The following is a 20,383-nucleotide window of genomic DNA, read 5'->3' as shown; positions in this document are numbered from 1 at the left end:
GAACCTGAAGCAGGGTCCAGGCTCTGAGTTGTCAGCACAGAGCCCGATGCGGGGCTCAAACTTGTGAACCATGAGATCATGACCTGAGTCAAAGTCAGACGCTTAACTAATTGAGCCACCCAGGCGCCCCTCTTTTCTTTTCTTTTCTTTTCTTTTCTTTTCTTTTCTTTTCTTTTCTTTTCTTTTCTTTTCTTTTCTTTTCTTTTCTTTTCTTTCTTTCTTTTCTTTTCTTCTTTCTTTCCTTCCTTCTTTCTTTCTCTCTCTCTCTTTCTTTCTTCTTTCTCTCCCTTCCCTCCTTCTTTTCTCCTTTTCTGTCCTTATACAGACCATCACATAGTACATTGTATAAAAATAAAATTACATGAAATATAATCTATGAGTGATATGTGCTATATAGATTCTCAGTTTGATGACCAACACAGCCTAATTTACCAGGACACTTGGCTGAAGTATTTCACTGCCAATCCAGTAAACTCAGAGGAAAGGTCAACAGTATAAGACAGAGGCTAATCTGTTTTAACTGCCTAAGGTTTAAAAAAAGCCCTCTTCTCAATTTACAGTGACCGTGGGAGTCATTTTCCTGCTTACACAGTGATTAAAGGGATTGTATATCATGAATGTAGCATAGTGGATAATCAGCAAAATGTTAAGGTTAAATTAAATTAATCAGCACTTTGGAAAGTTTATTGCATGAACATAGGTTACATGTCCTGTCAAGGCAAGTGATTGCTTCTTTATTTACATAGAAAAATAGTAATAAGCTTTCATTTTCTTTCTTTTTTAAAGTATTTTATTGGAAATGATTTATTTAGAGATTCAAACATAGTAAAGTTACATTTGAAAAATATATGTGGCTGGGGCGCCTGGGTGGCGCAGTCGGTTAAGCGTCCGACTTCAGCCAGGTCACGATCTCGCGGTCTGTGAGTTCGAGCCCCGCGTCGGGCTCTGGGTTGATGGCTCAGAGCCTGGAGCCTGTTTCTCATTCTGTGTCTCCCTCTCTCTCTGCCCCTCCCCTGCTCACGCTCTTTCTCCCAAAAGTAAACATTAAAAGATTAAATATATATGTAATAGTGTTATTGAAATACAAATATATGTAATGTACACTAAATTTAGAACAGATTCAGTATTTTAGTCTGAACCGATTTTGTGAATCATACTATATTCATTTAATATATCTCCAGGATCCATCTTGACTTTTCTTTCTCTCCTTTGTAGGGCTTATTGATTCTTCGATATTTTCATATAAGTTTTTAAAAAGTTATGAAAATTTGAGGTGATTTCTAATTCCTTTGTGTTATATCTTAATAGTAACATTAAAATTAAAATGTCAGACAACATTCTTGTGTTTATAATTCTGGAAGGCTTAGGAGGCATGGTGACACAAAAGGTGATTAGTAAGCATATTCAGGTTTGAGAAGCACCATTATGCCTTTGTGCTTCAAGTTTAGGCCTTCCTAACCTCCATTTTTAGGGACCCTCTACCCTGTAGCTTTCTGAAATCTGCAAGCCATCAGCCAATTCAGCTGGATGAGCTTGAACTAAAATGGAATTTCTCAGCAATACTGAGAAATATTTAATGAACTAATGTGATGATTTTTATATGAATACTGTGGAATCAATGTATCCTTCTTTTTGTATATTAAAAATTGCCTATATTGGAAAATGAATATAGACTATATGAATAGTTTACAGTCAGTTTTACCACAGGTCACATCATCTCTGGGCTGAAAAAGTTCTTTGGCACCTTATTTAGTATATGTGTTGTGTACCTACACAGCATTGTCTTGCAATATAATGATCAAATTGGTTTATAATATCAAATATAGAAAAAAAAATCAAACTTACACAAGTAATGAGTTTTCCTCCAAAGAATAAATGGGCCACACAACGTTGTGACAAGCTCAGTAGCCGTGTTTTGTCAGCTCATACCTAGAGGAGTACTTAAACCCATGTTAGTTGTATTTTACCTGGTAGCATAATCACAGATAAGGTTGTCTGCTTAATCCCTGGGATTAGTTGAAGAGGCAGAATGTGGTGTTATCTGTCATAATCAGGACCAGGGTAGCTGCTCAGTCTGAAAGATTGGAGAAACACAGTAAGAATCGGGCAAAGAGTTTGGGGAGAAGGCTGCTGCTATTTAACAGGCTGGGAATGTCACCCCAGAAGTGACACAGGGAAAGCAGGCTAATTCTAGACCCTTTGACATATTCCATGCGTGGTTCTCACTGGCAATGCTCCATCTGCTGATCAGATGTCCTGAGTCTTCCCTACTAGGCAGAGTGCAAGTGGGCAGGGGCAAGAAGCTCTGCTCTTTGGGCGCTTGAGCTCACGGTTCACCTTCTAGGGCAAATGCTCTTCCTGAGACTTCCATGAGGTGCTCTGCTCGTTGAAGTCCACAGATTTACAACTTTGAAGATTCTATCTATCTCTTATGGAAAATGGGTGCCACTGCAATTTTGTAGTCTTCCCCATGGGTATTTTCATGAACTGTTGCCAGGTGAGCGTATACTGCTTTATCAATGTTTCTAGGACTATCTGAAAAATAGCACAGGTATTTTTATGATAGGGTTATGTTCATAACCTATGTTTTATTAGCATAAAGCAAAAATTAATTCAGTGACTCATAGGCAAAGGTAATAAACTCTATTTCCCCGCGCCACCAATTTCCTAATTTTGTGAAGGTGTGAACATTTCTATCTATGGCTGAGTGAATATGTGGAGAATTTCTGTTTTGGCTTCTTGGATGCTGTGCTCAAGTTGGGAGTCACTAGTACTTTTGCTGTTCAGAGTGTGAGCCAAGGGCCAGCAGTATCCCACATCACCTGGGAGCTTGTTAGAAACACGGAATCCCAGGCTGAACACCACATCAACTAAATCAGAGTGCATTTTAACAATATATCTAGGTGATTTGTAAGTACATTCAGGTTTGAGAAGCACCAGTCATGCCTTTGTGCCTCAAGTTCATACCTTCCAAAACCCCCATTTTTATGGACTCCTTAACTTTTCTGAAATGTGCAAGCCATTAGGTAGCCAAATCAGTTGGATGCTTTTTAAATCCTAAAATCTACAACGTTGTGTGCCCTAAGTTGTACTTCCTTATTTGTCAGAAAAGGGGGACTTTTTTTCTTTTGTGTTCTTTATATATTTTACTTCTTTCCTCTTGATGATTTTTGCTCTTGAAGGCAAAGCATCACCTTTGGCTTTCAGACAACATATTTTCTCTCTGATCAACTTGAGGACTTTTTTCTATGACATCTCCCTCAACAACATTGAGATACTGGGTTTCTGTTTACTGTTGAATTATCAGAAAGGTGGGCTGCCATTAATTTCAATATTGTGTGTGTGTGTGTATATATATATATATATATATACACATACACATATATATATACATATATATGTATATATATTTTTTTTTTGAGAGAGAGAGAGAGGGAGGGTGCAAGTGAGCAAGGGGCAGAGAGAGAGAGAGAGAATGCCAGGAGGGACAGAAGAGAGAGAGAGAGGGAAGGAGAGAAAGAGAGAGAGAGAAGTGGAGCTCACCCAAAGCGAGGCTCATACTCGTCCAATGTGGGACTTGAACTCACAAACTGAGATCATTACCTGAGCTGAAGTCAGATGCTTAATGACTGAGCTACCCAGGCGCCCTCAATATTGTATGTTTTCAAGTAGTTTTACAGTACCTTTAAAAATAAAACCACCAGGGGTGCCTGGGTGGTTGTTGGTTAAGGGTCTGACTTTGGCTCATGATCATGATCTCATGGTTCATGGGTTTGAGCACTGTGTTGGGCTTTGTGCTGACAGCTCGGAGCCTGGAGTCTGCTTCAGATTCTGTCTCCATCTCTCTCTGTCTTTCCCCCACTTGCACTCTTTCTCTCTCAAAAAACTAAACAGTAAAAAAAATAATAAAACCACCAAAAAGACTGCTTGGTAGCTTTTTATGCCACGTCGAACTTTTTTGTCTTGTTTGACTTTTCTCCACATTGTAGAAATCTTTCATGATCCAGTAATTGCACTGTTGGGTATTTACCCAGGAGAAGTGAAGACTCTAACTCAAAAAGATATATATACCCCTATGTTTATTGCAACATTATTTACAATAGCCAAGACATGGAAGCAACCTAAGTGTCCATCAATAGACAGATGGATAAGGAAAGTGGTGTGTGTGTGTGTGTGTGTGTGTGTGTGTGTGTGTGTGTGTGTGTGATGGAATATTACACAGCCATAAAAAGAATGAGATCTTGCCTTTTGAAACAACATGGATAGACCTAGAGGGTATTCTGCTAAGTGAAATAAGTCAGACTGAGAAAGACAAATGCCATATAATTCCACTCATAAATGGAATATAAAAAATGAATAAGCAAGCAAAAAGCAGAATCAGAACCATAAATACAGAGAACAAATTGATAGTTGCCAGTGAGGAGTTGGGCAAAATCAGTGAAAGAGAGAGGGAGATCCAGGCCTTCAGCTATGGAATGAATAAGTCATGGGAGTAAAAATCAGAGCACAAGGAATACAGTCAATGGTATTGTAATAGTGATGCAATGGGACAGATGGTAGCTATACTTGCGAACATAGCATAGTGCATAAACTTGTCAAATCACTACGTTGTACATCTGAAACTAATGTAACTTTGTGTGTTAACTATACTCAAATAATAGTTAAAAAAAGAATCTTAGCCATAAGTCTCCTGTTATTTTATTCTAGAACTTTGAACCAATTAAGGGAAAAATACTTATTGCACATTTTCTCATCTCTGTTCCTTTAGTTTTGTTTTCTTTAACCACCCCCCCCCACACCCTTCTTTGTTATAAAAGGAAAAAAATCTTCATGGGACATGTCGCCATTTTGAAATTTAGGTATGTGTGTATATACTATTTTTGCGTGTGTATCAGAAGTCACATTTTGAAATATTCTCTGTAAGTCACACTTAAACCTTTTTAGTTGGTAAAGGCCAACAACATTATGGTTTGTTTCATAAGACCTCTCTTTACTTTGAAACCATATCCTCTGTTTCGTTGTTTTCTCTAAAAACCACACAGGATGATGAAGAAATAAAGTGAGAGAAGTCTGCTGAATTAGACATACAACATGCTATGCTAAGTATCATTTATTAAATTATATCTAGAATTTCATGGCACAAGGAGTAGGATCGTCTGAAAGTGACCCCGAGAGCTCACTCTTAGTTACCTGAACCACTGGGCCATTTGGAACTTGGAATACCCTTCCATCACTGGGAGAAACCACACTTGAACCCAGTGTCCTATAAGATTTATGGCATTATTTTACCCTCTCGTGGGAACCACAACTTTGTGTGGTCTCTGCTGTCCTTGGGTGCTGAGAAGCTGGCTTTCACAGTTACTTCCTCTAAATAGGTAATATGCAATCCAGACCACCTAACATTTAAGTTATCTGCTTAGTCTTCTGAGAAGGTTGCTTTCATGCTTGCCCTCTAGTGTGGAGGGGTCTTTTTCCTGAAATACTGGGCTGACTGTCCTTCAGCTGGCCTGGGTCCCTGCATACTTCTTCATGGGGAAAATGGTAGAATCAAAGGACCTGTGACTTTTCTTGCTGCTGACTTTTTGAGTATTCTCAATAAAACCTATCTTTTTAACCCTTACAATATGATATTATAAAATTTACCCTGAGCTCTGGTGGCCACCACAAAAGGACCCATCTTGCACAACACATTTATTGGTGATAATCAAAGCTTTGTTCTGCATGCCTCACTTTGGGCAGTTCGTATCTCAGTTCGAATAATTGTAACATGGATTGGAGTCACTGGCCATGTTCATATTTTGCTTTGGAGAAAATGTCTTCCTATTTAAGTCTATTAACTCATGCATCTTCTTCTCAGCCATCTACCTCCCTTATTCACATCTCTCCTTGCCCAGCTAAGATTCCGTGATGTATTGTTCAATAATACTGTTGCTAGTTCCCTAAACTCCCTTCCCCTTTGTCTTCTTTGTGGCATCTGCCAAAGCTGCAACTGTGGAAAAACCAACCCCTTTGTCTCCATCTGCACCTGACCAACCACTAGTGGAGAGAGTTACACAATAGGGCATGTTGATTTCACAGAAGATTAGTTAAAATAACTTCAAACTGTATAGTCACCCTGAAATGATTCTCAGTCTCTCTCCCATTTTCCATAATGATTGTTGCAAACCTCTTCTTCCTCTCATCTGCTAGGATTCTCAGAAGGGGGTCTTGACTTTCATTTTCTAGAGAAAATAGAAGCCATTAAATGGAACTCCATTGCCTGTCCTATTCCCAGCACACACAACCCTAACTGCATCTCTATCCATAATATTCTATTTCCCTTCACAATATGGGTATAATTATTTTCCTAAGGCTAAATCATCCTCTAGTGCTTTTATTTTACCCCCTCCACCTTTTAACGTACCTGAAGTTGTGGATTATCTTTTCTCTGAGTATTCAAACTTTCTCTCATCTCAGTTGAAGCTTTTAAAAAGGCTCAAGTTTTTCCCCATTAAGAGAAAGAGAGGGGCGCCTGGGTTGCTCAGTCAGTTAAGTGCCCGACGTGGGCTCAGGTCATGATCTCACGGTTTGTGAGTTCGAGCCCAGCATTGGGCTCTGTGCTGACAGCTCAGAGCCTGGAGCCTGCTTTGGATTCTATATCTCCCTCTCTCTGCCCCTCCCCTGTTCGTGCTCTGTCTCTTTCTCTCTCAAAAATGAATAAATAATCAAAGACATTTTTAAAAAAAGGAGAAAGAGAGAAAGACAGAAAGAAGAAAAAAATCTTCACTTGATTCCTTTATTCCCTTCTAGGTACTGCCCTAGTTTCTCTTTACAGACATATTTTTGAAAAATTGTTTCTATGTAGTATTTCTGTTTCTCTCCTGCTAGCAATTTCTAAATGCTCTCCAAGCTAATTTCGGCTTGTATTACTCTATCTCAGGATTTCTTAACCTTGGTGCTATTGGCATTTTAGGCTGAATCATTCTTTTATGTGTGCGGTGCCGTCCTGTACAGTTTTGGATGTTTAACAGCATCTGTGGTCTTTATTCACTAGATGCAGGCAGCAGCCCTCTCCCTCCAGCTGGGACAACCAAAAATGTCTTTAGACATTGCCAAATGACCCTCATGGGGCAAAATTGTCTCTGGTTAAGAATCATTCCTCTATGACTTTGATGATGCTAAATTTCATTTTTTTTTATGTGACTTGAAATCACGGTGGCATCTGACATTGTTAACTTCTCCCTTCTTAAGACAACATTTTTCTCTCACTTCCAATGACCTAATATTCTCTTGATTTTCCTTTTTCCTCTCAAACTGTTTCCTTTCTTTCCTTTCTTCCCTCTTTCCTTTCCTTTCCTTTCCTTTCCTTTCCTTTCCTTTCCTTTCCTTTCCTTTCCTTTCCTTTCCTTTCCTTTCCTTTCCTTTCCCCCCTCTCCCCCTCCTCCTTTCTCTCTCTCTTTCTTTAAATCTCCTTTGCAGGTTCATCCTTTGCCAATGGATAATTAAGTGTTGGCATTCTCTTCTTACTCAACTCTCTTTCTGGGGAATCTCATCCCAGTCCAAAGCTTTAATTTCCATATTTGTACTTCTGCTTCCAGCTACAAGGAACTAGCTTCAGTATGGTGAACAGGCCAACCTTCCTACCATCAGCAAGAAAAAAAGCTGGATACAATAGTTTACCCATACTTTGTGAGTCTTATCTCTATGTGATAGCCTTATCCTTTAGAGAGAAAAAAAAACTCTCCTAGTTCTATCTTTCGAAAGGTAAGAAAATTAGTTCTTAATAAGAATAATACAGATAAAGATGGAAATGATGGGGCACCTGGGTGGCTCGGTCTGTTGAGTGTCCAACACTTGATTTCAGCTCAGGTCATGATCCCAGACTCTGTGCTGAGTGTGGAGCCTGCTTAAGATTTTCTCTCCCTCCCTCTGCCACTTTCCGCTGCTTGCACTCTCACTCTCTCTCTCTTAAAAAAAAAAAAAAAGGAAATGATATTCCTCACATTGGCCTGGAAGGGCCTACATAATCAGCCTTTAACCCTGCCTCTCACCTCTGTACCCTTCCTAACCTCCTTCTCCATCACCATCCCTCTTCCTACTTGGCCATGGTTCAGTACTTTGCTCATGCTCCATCACAGGGCACTTTTTTCCTAGAATGCTTCTCTCACCCACATCTGCCTTTTTAACTCATCCTTCAGGTCTTACTTCAAGCAGACTTCCTCAAGCAGCACCCCCTGACCTTCCTGACCAGTGTCAGTCTCCCATTATGGAGCCCTTTAGTGGTCCCCGAACCTCTCCTTATGGCAGCTTTACACTTTACAGTAGCAGCTTTACACTTACTTGTGCGGTTAATGAGGTAGCAGAATACAGTTGAGTGGTGAAGAGCAGGGATTTTGGAACCAAGAGTTTCCTCATCTTTAAAATGGGTACAGTAATAGAACCTAACTTTAAGGTTTGTTGTGAGTCTTGAATGACTTAGTGTTATGTACAATGCTTAGAATGGTGCCTGGAGCATAGTAAGCATATGTAAATGTCTGCTATAATTAAAAAAAAATTAATTATCACCTGTCCTTCCCACTATTTTTGCTCATCACTTTTTTCTCAGTGCCAACACAGTTTATGACACATAGCAGGCTTATGGTAACTGCCAGGTTAATGCATAAATTAAAATATTTGGAAAAAGAAATGCTATATAAATGCGAAACACAGTTGTATAGATGAAAAAATAGAGATTTTGCATTGTATTTTTAAAATGATTCTATTACTGGGATGCCTGGGTGGCTCAGTTGGTTGAGCATCCGACTCTTGATCTCGGCTCAGATCTTGATCTCAGGGTCATGAGTTCAAGCCCCACATTGGGCTCTGTATTGGGTGTGAAGCCTACTGAAACACACACACACACACACACACACACACACACACAAAAGAACATAAAATAAAAATGAAATGGTTTTACTATATTCATTCACTATTTTCATTTGCACAGTCTAAGCTGAGAGAAAATAGGTGATTTCTTAATTTTAGGAAAATTTAAATAATATTTTATGCCGGTTGAGTTCATTATAACAAAATCAGTGTAGTCAGAATCTTTGAGTTAAAATAGTGTAAATTTGAAATTTATATCCAAATTCAAATTTCTGTATTAAATACATTAGAAGTAGATATAACTTTCCTTAACAGACAATGAAAACAAACATCTTAGACTTAGAGGTTAAGGCTTAGAAAACAATGAGCCATTTTAGCTCTTAAATGATCATGCAAGATTTTTTAAACAAACTTTCAAAGACTCAGTTTTTTGATGACAAGGTATTAAATAAATATGAATTGGACAAGAAAATTGGGCTCTGTAAGCATGTATCTGAGATTATGTATCTGGCCCAGAAATCACTGGATTCTTTGAGTCATTATGAATTATTAGATATTAATAATTTGAGAAATAATCATGCCGCATGAGCAACGATAATTCAATGCAAAAAATCTAAAGGCACGAAGAGATATTGATAAAGTAGTATCTTGTCATTTGTATTAGTCAGCTCAGGCTGCCATAACAAAATACTACAGATTGGGTGGCATAAACAACAGAAATATACTTCTCACAGTTCTGGAGGCTGAGAAGTCCAAGATAAAGGTGCTGACTGATTTTATTCCTGGTGAGAGCTTTTTTCCTGGTTTGTTGATAGCCACCTTCTCACTGTCATCACATGATAGTGAGAGCAAGCTCAGGGCTCTCTTCTTCTTAAAAGGGTATCAGTCCCATCAGATTAAGACCCTATCCTTATGACCTCATTTAACTTTTATCACCTCCTCACAGGTCTTATCCCTAAATACAGTCACACTGGGGGTTAGGGTTCAGCATATGGATTTCTAGGAGACACAAACATTTAGTCCATAACACCATTCAAAAGAAGGAGAGAATAGGGGCGCCTGGGTGGCTCAGTCTGTTAAGCGTCCGACCTCAGCTCAGGTCATGATCTTGGGTTCATGAGTTCAAGCCCCATGTCAGGCTCTGTGCTGATAGCTCAGAGCCTGGAGCCTGCTTCAGATTCTGTGTCTCCCTCTCTCTCTGCCCTTCCCCTGCTTGCACTCTGTCACCGTATCAAAAATAAATAAATGTTAAAAAAAAAAAGGAAAGAATATTATTCAGGTGAATATGCCAAAAACTTTTAGAGGAAGAGGATTTTGGGGTTGACTTCAAAGGATTTGGACTTACAGAGTTGGAAATTATAACATGATCTGATTATTCTATGTGGAAAGAAGAAGGCATGTAGGATCTGTGTGCAGCCAGTGAGAATTTCGGGTTGATTGGTCTCCTAGTACATGAGAGGGAAATGAGTGGAAAGTATGTGAATTCCAAGGCATGAGAAATTTGAATGATGAGCTGTGGAATTTGTATTTTATTTCATGAGCAATAGGGAGCCACATTTTTAAAAAGGAATGATATCAGGGGTACCTGGGTGGCTCAGTTGGTTAAGCTTCCAATTCTTGGTTTCAGCTCAGGTCATGATTTCGCAGTTTATGGCATTGAGCCCTGTAGTGGGCTCTCCCTCTGCCCCTCCTCTGCTCTCTCTCTCTCTCTCAAAATAAATAAATAAACTTTAAAAAAAAAAAGGAAAATTTTAAAAAATTAAAAAGAAATATCAGAGCTGTTCTCACAGAATATTAATCTGAGAGAGATTTTAAGGGGCTGAAACTGGTAGCTTACTACTGGTCTGGTTAGGAGGTTGTATTACTAGTCAGGAAAGAGGTAACGAGAGCCTGATCTGTAATAGTGGTATCAGGTACTCACCCATGAGTCCAACATTGATCCTTCCTTAATAAGCCAGCTTTCTAGTGGTGAATCATACAAATAAACTAGTAATTACAATATAATGGGATAAGTGCTAGGATAAGATTCAATTCACTAGTACTATCTAATAATTTTAAGCTTGAATATACCTAATCAAAATGCTCAATATTTACAAGGCAAAAATGGATAGAACTACAGGGAGTATTTGACAAATCTGCAATCACAGTGGAATATTTTGATTCATATCTCAAAATTAATGATAGAGTAGACAAAATATTAATAATGATATAGAAGCTTTGAATAATGCCAGTAACTGTATTGATGTTGGCTTAAATCAGAGACTAGCAGGGGCCCAGAGAATAATGTATCCAACAACTAGAGAATATACCTTGATACTGTTTTTCCTTCCCCCAAATTCTCTTTCACAGTCTCCATTTTCCCACTTTTCAAAAAAAAAGGAATACCTCTTATCCATCCCAAATTTTCCATGATGCATCATCTTGGGGAATACAAACTTTAGATGTATAATATTGGCATTGGAGAATTCTCCCTCTCTCTCTTTTTATTTTAGAGAGAGAGAGAGAGCATGTGTAGGAGAGGGGCAGAGGGAGAGAGGGAACATTTATGTATGTATGTATGTATGTATGTATGTATGTATGTATGTATTACTTGCAGAGAGAGAGAATCCTAAGCAGGCCCCACGCTGCCGGCACGGAGCCCGACAGGGAGCTCTATTTCACGACCCTGGGATCATGACCTGAGTGGAAATCAAGAGTCAGATGCTCAACAACTGAGCCACTCAGGTGTCCTGGAGAATTCCCTTTTAATCTTAAACCTTCCATAGGCCATTGTCTTTTCCTGTCTTATATGAATATCCGTTTAGGGTGAGTCATGACATGAGAGAAGTAGTAATGTGACCTGTGTTGGGATATTCCAAAGTCAGTAGTAAGGTGCAGTTGGAGGACAGTTTTTGTTTGACAGTTTATTTGACCTCTTTCATATTCATATTTTGTCAAACAGTGAGTTACCCCTGAGGGAGTCACGTCAGAGCAGCACACTCAGATGGGTCAGAAAGGCAGGCGGCAAGGATGCGGCCCCCATGCTGTAGCTGTAGCCTTTCCAGTCAAAGCGCTGGAGTCTTCAAGGGCTTACCCTGGCGAGAAGCACTTCCTGAATAAGAAACTGGGAGAAAATGATAGATGTGGCTTAACCAATAATTATGATAATTATGATAATTATGAAACATAAAGAAGTTTTTCTTAACTATTAATAATAAAAAGAAAATGTATTAATTATGTTGAAGAAGTCTTGATTATCTTTCTCTTTTTCCCATAGAAAATGATATAAAAAGCCATCATCATTTGAAGGGGTGATTGAAAGTGTCAGCTCAGAGTCACCTGGGTTACTCAGTCGGTTAAGGGCTGGCCCTTGATTTCAGTTCAGGTCATGATCTCACGGTTGTGGGATTGAGCCCCATGTTGGGCTCTGTGCTGACAGCTTAGAGCCTGCTTGGGACTGACTCTCTCTCTCTCTCTCTCTCTCTCTCTCTCTCTCTCTCTCTCTCACTTTCATTTCTGCCCTTCCCCCACTCTCTCTTTCAAAATAAATAAATAAACTTAAAAAAAGTATCAGCCCAAAAATGTAGAACAAGTGAGATATGTTCATGATATTTTCTGTTTTTCTAGGTTATATGATGTTTGTGGAGTTTATCATCCTTTAAATTTATAATTTGTTGTGATTTTATTCCTGTATTACATATTTACTTTTATACCATTTTTTGTTAATAATGTATTTTTTATTTTTTTAAATTTTTAATATTTTTTTTGTATTCTTTTTTTTAAAGAGGTCTGCAACTCAAGTTATATTTGAACAAAACCTGAATCCATCCTTAGACCTGATCTTTTTCTGTCTATTTCTCTCATCATTGCCTTTCATGTTCTTAAAAGCAGGACCGGGGCACCTGGGTGGCTCAGTCGGTTAAGCGGTCATGATTTCGCGGTCCGTGAGTTTGAGCGCCGCGTCGGGCTCTGTGCTGACAGCTCAGAGCCTGGAGCCTGTTTCAGATTCTGTGTCTCCCTCTCTCTGACCCTCCCCCGTTCATGCTCTGTCTCTCTCTGTCTCAAAAGTAAATAAACGTTAAAAAAAAATTAAAAAAAAAAAAAAGCAGGACCTACACTAACACTAATATATATGGGATGCAGAACAAATATTCCAAAAATACCACCTATGACTTAGTGCCCTAAATTTTAGAAAAACAGCTTTATTAAATTAATTCCTCCTTCTCCAATATTAATATGTTGTTCCAATTATTAGATGCAAAATAAAAACTTAATATATTTTAAGTTTCACTAACAGAACTTCTATTCTCACTACTTATGTATAAAAATGAGATTTTTTAAAGTACTGTAGGTGTAAATAAAAAATAAGAATAGCTAAATCCTGACTTATTCTCACAATAAAGTATTATTAACCCATGGATAAATAAACTTTTTAAACACATTTAAAAATATTAGTCAACTTAAAAATTTGTGAAGGATACACGGCTTTCACATTTCTTTAAGGGCATGCAAGCAACAACATTTGGAGACAACTGATCTAGGCAAATAACTATGAAAGGCTATATAAATCAATCATGCAACTCCTTTAAGGGAGCCACCATCTATTTTTAACTGTCCTGTTGGCAGATTTCAGCAGACAGCTGTATCAGATGGGTGGAGGCTGCCTGATGGTGTGGAAGAACACAGTGTTGGCTCACTTATTTTCAGTTGTGAAACCTTCCCTTCAAATCCTAAAACTTAAATAATGCAATTGAGGCGAACATTTTTATAGTTTGGGGTGGAAATAACTCCCATTCGTGCTGTATAACAGAGAGCATGGGGGTCCACAGGCCTTGATGGGCAACAGCTCTGATCCATTTTCTTCACAGCCTTCCAGTCTTTTATCTGTCCAGGAATCCTAGGTACTTATTATTATCAGTAATTAGGTTCTCCAGATCTCCCTGATGTGGTGTTGTTGACAAGTCCACACTGGAGGTTGGTTTTCAGTTCAGAATTGTCCCTAGATAGTTGGGGCTAAATCTCCAGCTTCCGGGAGCCCTAGGGGTGGAGCACCAGCGGTAGCTGACTTTTTAGGGTAGGCCATCTCGCTTCCCTCATGTTATTCTTAGAGGAGAAGGGCCTATGCAAACTGACCATAACTCCAGAACCATTGCTTTTTTCATTTCTCCCCCAACCACTTTCCCAGGGTTTGAATCTATCAGATCTCTCCAGGCGAGCAGGTTCAGTTTGGATTCTAGAAGCTGCTACTTCATGGACTTCCTACTGCAGTAAGCCTACTAGACCTCAGTAATGAAATCCTTGAAATATGCACAGTGACTTCTCCAGAGTGCATATTTGCCCCCAGGCCGGCTGGATTAGGGCAGAGACTGCCTCATTTGCCCTCTCGGCTCAGTTCTGTGGCTCATTGCTGGGCATTGGTCCTTCCTTTATGCTTTTGCCATAACTTTATTTCATAAACCCCATGAGTTTCTCTGTCACTGGCTTGGATCAATACAATCCGGGCTTCCTATCTCAGGGAAAAGTCAGTAGGTATAGGGATCTCTTGTTTTCAAAAGGTCATGTTAGGCCACTTCACTTTTACAGAAAACCTATAACTGGAAAAAATTCAAAGAGAATTTTTGCTTTTATGAAAGAAAGTGAAAAATAGTAATAGCATTTGGTGTTTGTTTTGCAGTGAACCATTATATAGAGGCAGCGTGCACCCCCAGCAATGACAGTGGCCACTCCAAGCTCCTCCCTGGGAACTAAACGCAGCATCTCAAATCAAGCCGCCAGAGCTTTGAACTGTGTGAGCATCTGTGCTTTATCTTGACTTATTTTATGCATCTGTTAGCAAGATGTGTCCTGAGGTATCAGAAAAGCCTAAGAGAAATTATTTTTGCATCTGGGAATACTCAAAACATTTTCTACATAAATGAATGGTAATTGCTTCTTTGCTTTATGCCATTCTGGCTCACAGAAGTTTTCATAGGAACACTCTACTTGTGATTAGCAGGGGAATCCAGTAGAAGGTCTCAAGTTACCTTAAGCAAAATTTCCCTCCCTATGGCTTTACTAAGAGGGTAATGAATTCTCACACACTTGTCCAAAGCTGACGGTGTATTGACCTTATAGGTACATAAGTGAAAGAGGATATTCAATTGACTTTGCAGAACAAAACCAAACCCCCCCTGCCAAATTCCAAAGTTATCTTCTATTTCGTTTTTTAAAATATTTTAATTTTTAAAAACATTTTATTTATTTATTTATTTATTTATTTATTTATTTATTTATTTATTTTTATGAGAGAGCGAGAGAGAGAGAGAGGGAGAGTGAGGGGCAGAGAGAGAGGGAGAGTGAGGGGCAGAGAGAGAGAGAGAGGGAGAGAGAGAGAATCCCATACAGGCTTTGCACTGTCAGTGCAGAGCCTGAAGCGGGGCTCAAGCTCACCTGAAGTGGGGCTTGAACTCAAACAGATCATGACCTGAGCTGAAATTGGATGTTTAACTGACTGAGCCACCCAGGTGCCCCAGTTATCTTCTATTTCCTCATATTCTGGGACCATAGGGCAGATAAAATAATAATGCTAGTAGTAATAAAACTAAGCTGTGGTGGACTACTCTCGTATTCAGATAAAACTGGAAACACTCTTAAATGGGAATGAAAGGCTTGAGTTCCACCTGTGTATTTGGCCTCTCTCTTTTATAGCAATGCTGACCCCTCTACCCCCACTGCCTTATCCAACTGATGGCACATTTCTTTTTCAAAGTTTGTAGAGTCAGTTTGAAACATATTTCCCCATATTTCCCCCCAACCATACCACATCATATTCAACAAACTTATCCTTTTATAATTCCAGTGCCTCTCTTGTCACCGTTTTGTTCCCAAAGACCTCCCTCCTAGAACCTTATTTCCTCTGCTCCTCTGAGGACTAATCACTCTCTAGGCTGCTCATGGAGGTCATGATAATGGCAGGTCCTGGGGGTCTTCAACTATGTAATCTCCTGTAGGGTTAAATTCAGTGTGACAGGATTTCAGTTGTAATAAGATGTTAAGTGAGATTTTCCCCCGCTCTTGGCCCAGAATTATAAAGTACAGATGTGAGGACCAGAGACGGTTAGTTCCCCATATTCTAAAGAGAGCCACCAACTAAGCCTCATACCTGCCTTTCAGGGCTTGAAGGAAGACTGGAGAGGTGAAATTTTGTCAGAGACAAATATCCAGCTGACATAATGGTGCATTTGACTGAGATAGTGACGGTGGAGGTGGTGAGAAGGGGTCAAATTCTGGTTGTATTTTGAAGGGAGAGTCAATTGGATTGGATATGAGGAAAAGAGGAGTCAAGCATGACTTCACATTTTTAGACTACTGAAAACTGAAATTGAAAGTATGAAGTTGCCAGGGATGCCTCAGTGACCCAGTCAATAGAACATCTGACTCTTGATCTCAGGGTTGTGAGTTCAAGCTCCACATTGGGTGTGGAGCCTCCTTACAAAAAAAAAAAAAAAGTATGAAGTTGTCATTAAATGATGTGAGGAAAATTATGGATGAAGCAGATTTGGAGAAGAAGATCAGGAGTTTAGTTTTGGACTTGTAGAGTTTGAAATCTATATTAGAAATTCAAATGGGGATGTCAAAAGGCAGTTGGATATAGGAATCTGGTGTTCAGTGTGGGGATCTGAGGCACTGATATAAACTTGGGAGTCCTGATTTTATAAATGGTGAGAGCTCCACTGAAATGCATGTAGCAAAGAGAAAAGTTTCAAAGTGTCAGCTCTGGGGATACTCAACAATAAGAAGTGAAGATAAAGTAAAACAAAAAACAAAACAGGAAAAGGGAACTGAGATGGAACAACCAATGTAGAGTTTGGAGGAAAAGCAAGAGAGCTTGGCATGCTGGATGAGAACTAGAGGAAGGGTTTTCAGGAGGGGTATGAGGGAAGGGCTGTTGATGGATCCAGAAAGAACAAAGATTCAGTTGGTAATCCGATGAGAGCAGTTAGTGGGGCTGAGTGGGAGAGGAACTGATGATGCCAGTAAGACAGTCCTTTCAAAGAGGTTTGCCCTAAGAAGGAGCAGAGAAAAGATGTGGTAGCTGGAGGAGGAGTAGGCCGTTAGGACTCTCTCTCTCTCTTTTTAAAATTTATTTATTCTTGAGAGAGAGCGCCCAAATGAGCGGAAGAGGGGCAGAGAGAGGAGGACAGAGAATCCCAAGCAGACTCTGTGCTATCAGTGCAGACCCCAACTCTGGGCTGGATCCTACAAATGGAGAGATCATGACCTGAGCAGCAATCAAGAGTTGGATGCTTAACAGACTGAGCCATCCAGGCACCCCTTTGGTTTTTAATATCAGGGAAAAAACAGTATGTTTATTTACTATCAGTAGGACTCAGTTGAGCTGTAAAAACTGATGATATAAGAGAGAAAAGGGATATGTATCAGTCTAGGTCCTGGCAAGAAGCAGATGGTGTGCACAAGTTGGATAATTTGAACTTTTCTTTCTTTCTTTCTTTCTTTCTTTCTTTCTTTCTTTCTTTCTTTCTTTCTTTCTTTCTTTTTTTTCAGCTTTTTAAAAAAAAGCGTTTATTTATTTTTGAGAGAGAGTGCACATACCAGCAGGGGAAGTGTAGAGAGAGCGGAGGTGGGGGGGTGGACAGAGGATCCAAAATGGGCTTCGTACTGACAGCAGAGAACCCAGTGTGGGACTTGAACTCATGAACCAAGGATATCATGACCTGAGTGAAGTTGGATGCTCAACCAACTGAGCCACCCAGGCACCCCTAATTTGAAGTTTTAACAGGGATGATTTATTATACAAAATTATGATCAGAGTATAAAGAAAACAAAGGGATAGAGTAGTACCCTGGGGGTAAGTTACAGATTGGTATTAATACCAATTAGGGGAGGGGAAAAGTTACCAGAACCCGGAAAAGGGGAGCTCTCTTAAGATCTACCTGTGCCATTTGGTGGATGGACTAAGCCAGCCCACAGGGAAGGAGCTGGAAAAATAAATTCCCACCTCCACTTTCCTCCCTCCTACACATCCCAAGCCCTTTCCTGGGCACCCCTGTCCTTCCCACTGGACAGAACAATATGGAAGCTGGAGGGCAGGGGAACCCGTTGATTCAGGGCAGACTCTCTGGCAAAGAGTAGGGCGGGGTCAGGAGAAAAATGGATCTCAAGGGGCAAACAAAAAATTCTGCACAGGGAGAATCGCTGGAGTGATGACCTTGAGTAAGTGAGAGAGGAAGAACCTGGTGTACAAGTGGAGGGATTAGCTATAGAGTGGGAACACCTCCAGGTCCTGCTCAGGACAGAGAGAAGGCAGACTGCCAGGGTGCACTTGCTGGTAGGTTGGGTGATGTGATGGTAGGAGTTTAGAAATGGTTTTCTTCTTTGATTCCTTCATCTTTCTCAGGGAGAGAAGAAGCAAAGTCATCAGCTTGAGAGTAAGGTATTTGAATGTGTGCATGCTATTAAAGAAGCTGGGCAATGCTTCTAGTTCTGAGTTGTTTGCTAGTTGAGGACTGCCTATACTTTTGTATTTCTGCCATTCATTTTTACTGTGCCATGCTCTCATAAACATACTCTCTTTTCTAGTCAGATCCATCTCCCAACTAGTGCCCTCCAAGCTTATGTATTTACATCCTTTTATCTGAAACAAAAACAAAAACAGCAAAAAACCCGACACATCCCTTTGCTCATCTATTTTCCCTAATTCAAGGTATGTGTCCTTCATGAAGCCCTCTTTAACTACTCATCCCACACTGTCGTTTCTCTTCAGTGTGCTCTACTTTGACCTGTTAACGCCACATATACCTGGCTTTGTTTTCTAATTATTTCCTGTTATCCTTGGTCTCTGCACTTGATTGTAAAATCATCTATGGCAGAAATAATTTCCTTTTTGTCATCTGGCCATGACGATGAGTTTAGACTTATAATAATTGCTCATTGAATTGTTATTATACCCAATACCCACTCAGAACCTGCAGCAAATGTGTGGTTACCTCGCTGGCAATGAGTTTAATACAATATTTGTTTTTTAGCTATATAATCCAGATGAAATTGTGACTACCACTTGAAAGAGAAAAAAATGTCTTTCCAATGGTGATTTTTAAATTTAGTTAAATAAGAAATAATAGCTGAATATGAACCAGATGCATTTGCTCAACATATTATAATTATTGCAGGAAAATATTCTGAGTTTGTTATAATCTTATAAACCAGAGATTCTCAGTCCTGGTTGTATTGGTTGTGTACCTGAAGGCATTAGAAATTGAGCATCTGGGAGGCTCCTGGTTGGCTCAGTTAGTTAAGCAGCAGACTCATGTGGTTCGTGAGTTTGGGTCCTGTGCAGGGCTCCATGCTGACAGTGGGGAGCCTGCTTGAGATTCTCTCTCTCTTCCTCTCTCTGCCCCTCCTCTGTGCATGCTCTCTCTCTCAAAATAAATAAATAAATAAGATTACAAAAAAAAAAAAGAAAAGAAATTGAGCATCTGGGAGCCAAACACAAAAATAAGAAATTGAGCATCTGGGAGCAGCTTAAGAGATGTTTGACTGAGTATGATCCTTTCTGCTTCCCTTCTCCTTGCTAACTCCTGTGAAACTAGTCACCAAGTTCTGATTGTAGGTTTGAAATGACTCTTAATTCTCTGGGCATCTGACACGTAACCTGTTCCAAACCAAACCTTCATATTCTCCCTAACGCACTGCACTCTTCTCTGATCTTCCTGCACCTTCTGGATTCTGTCTCCTATCTACACACTCAATCCACCCAATTCTGTCAGCTCTACCTTCAAAATACAGTGTCCTTCAGACCTCATCATTTGTCCTGCTATCATGCTTTTCCAGCCCTCTAGATAAATATGAATCATGGATTTCATATATATTATATATAACTGTTAGAATATGTTTTCTAATCATTTAAATCATTTAAAACCGTGAACTGGGGCTCCTGGGTGGCTCAGTCGGTTAAGTGTCCGACTTCAGCTCAGGTCATGATCTCATGGTTCATGAGTTCAAGCCCTACATTGGGCTCTGTGCTGACATCTGAGATCCTGGAGTCTGCTTTGGATTCTGTATCCCCCTCTCTCTCTCTCCCCTTCCCTAACATGTGTGCGGGTGCATGAACGCATGCTCTCTCTCTCTCAAAAATAAATAAATAAAAAATAAAATAAAACCATGAATTGTGTTGTTTCCCCACTCAGAAGTCCCCGCTGGCTTTCCATCACGCCTAGAGTAAAATCCATAGCCCTCACGGTGGCTTACAAGGCCTGTTCTCCCTCTGACCTTACCACCCACCACCCTTTCCCTTTCTTATTGCACTGCAACCACACTGCCCATCTCGCTGATCCTTGAAAACAGCAAGTGTTCTCTCACTGCTTTCTCATCCTGAAGTAAGCTTTTCTCCAGATTTCTGTGGGGCTCATCTTTTCAGTTAACTCAGCTCTCTCCTCACAGTATTAACTCCTCAAACAATTGCATGTTATTGTGATTTGTGTGGGAATAGAGTTGGCAGAGGATAATGCTAGCATTTACCATTCCTCCAAAATTAGCTGTTTGTCATCTCTCTAAACATGCC

At 39.8% G+C, this 20,383-nt stretch overlaps 1 protein-coding gene across 5 annotated transcripts in view; it reads left to right on the top strand.

The window, feature by feature from the left end:
- FRRS1 (ferric chelate reductase 1) overlaps window positions 1-20,383 on the top strand; it is a 103,077-nt gene that overhangs the window by 11,071 nt on the left and 71,623 nt on the right. For 2 of the 5 annotated variants that reach the window (XM_045036264.1, XM_045036263.1), the window contains exon 2: window positions 14,498-14,609. The exons of 2 other annotated variants lie outside the window; for them this stretch is intronic. The gene's annotated coding sequence lies outside the window, so the exon portion shown is untranslated. Of the gene's footprint in view, window positions 1-14,497; window positions 14,612-20,383 lie in introns of all 5 variants that reach the window. One more of the 5 variants, XM_023258935.2, reaches the window with a different exon arrangement.

Source organism: Felis catus, chromosome C1 (assembly GCF_018350175.1).
Source record: "Felis catus isolate Fca126 chromosome C1, F.catus_Fca126_mat1.0, whole genome shotgun sequence".
NCBI classification, from domain to species: Eukaryota; Metazoa; Chordata; class Mammalia; order Carnivora; family Felidae; genus Felis; species Felis catus.
Note: the sequence above shows the minus strand (reverse complement) of the source record. Positions and strands in the feature narration are given on the sequence as shown.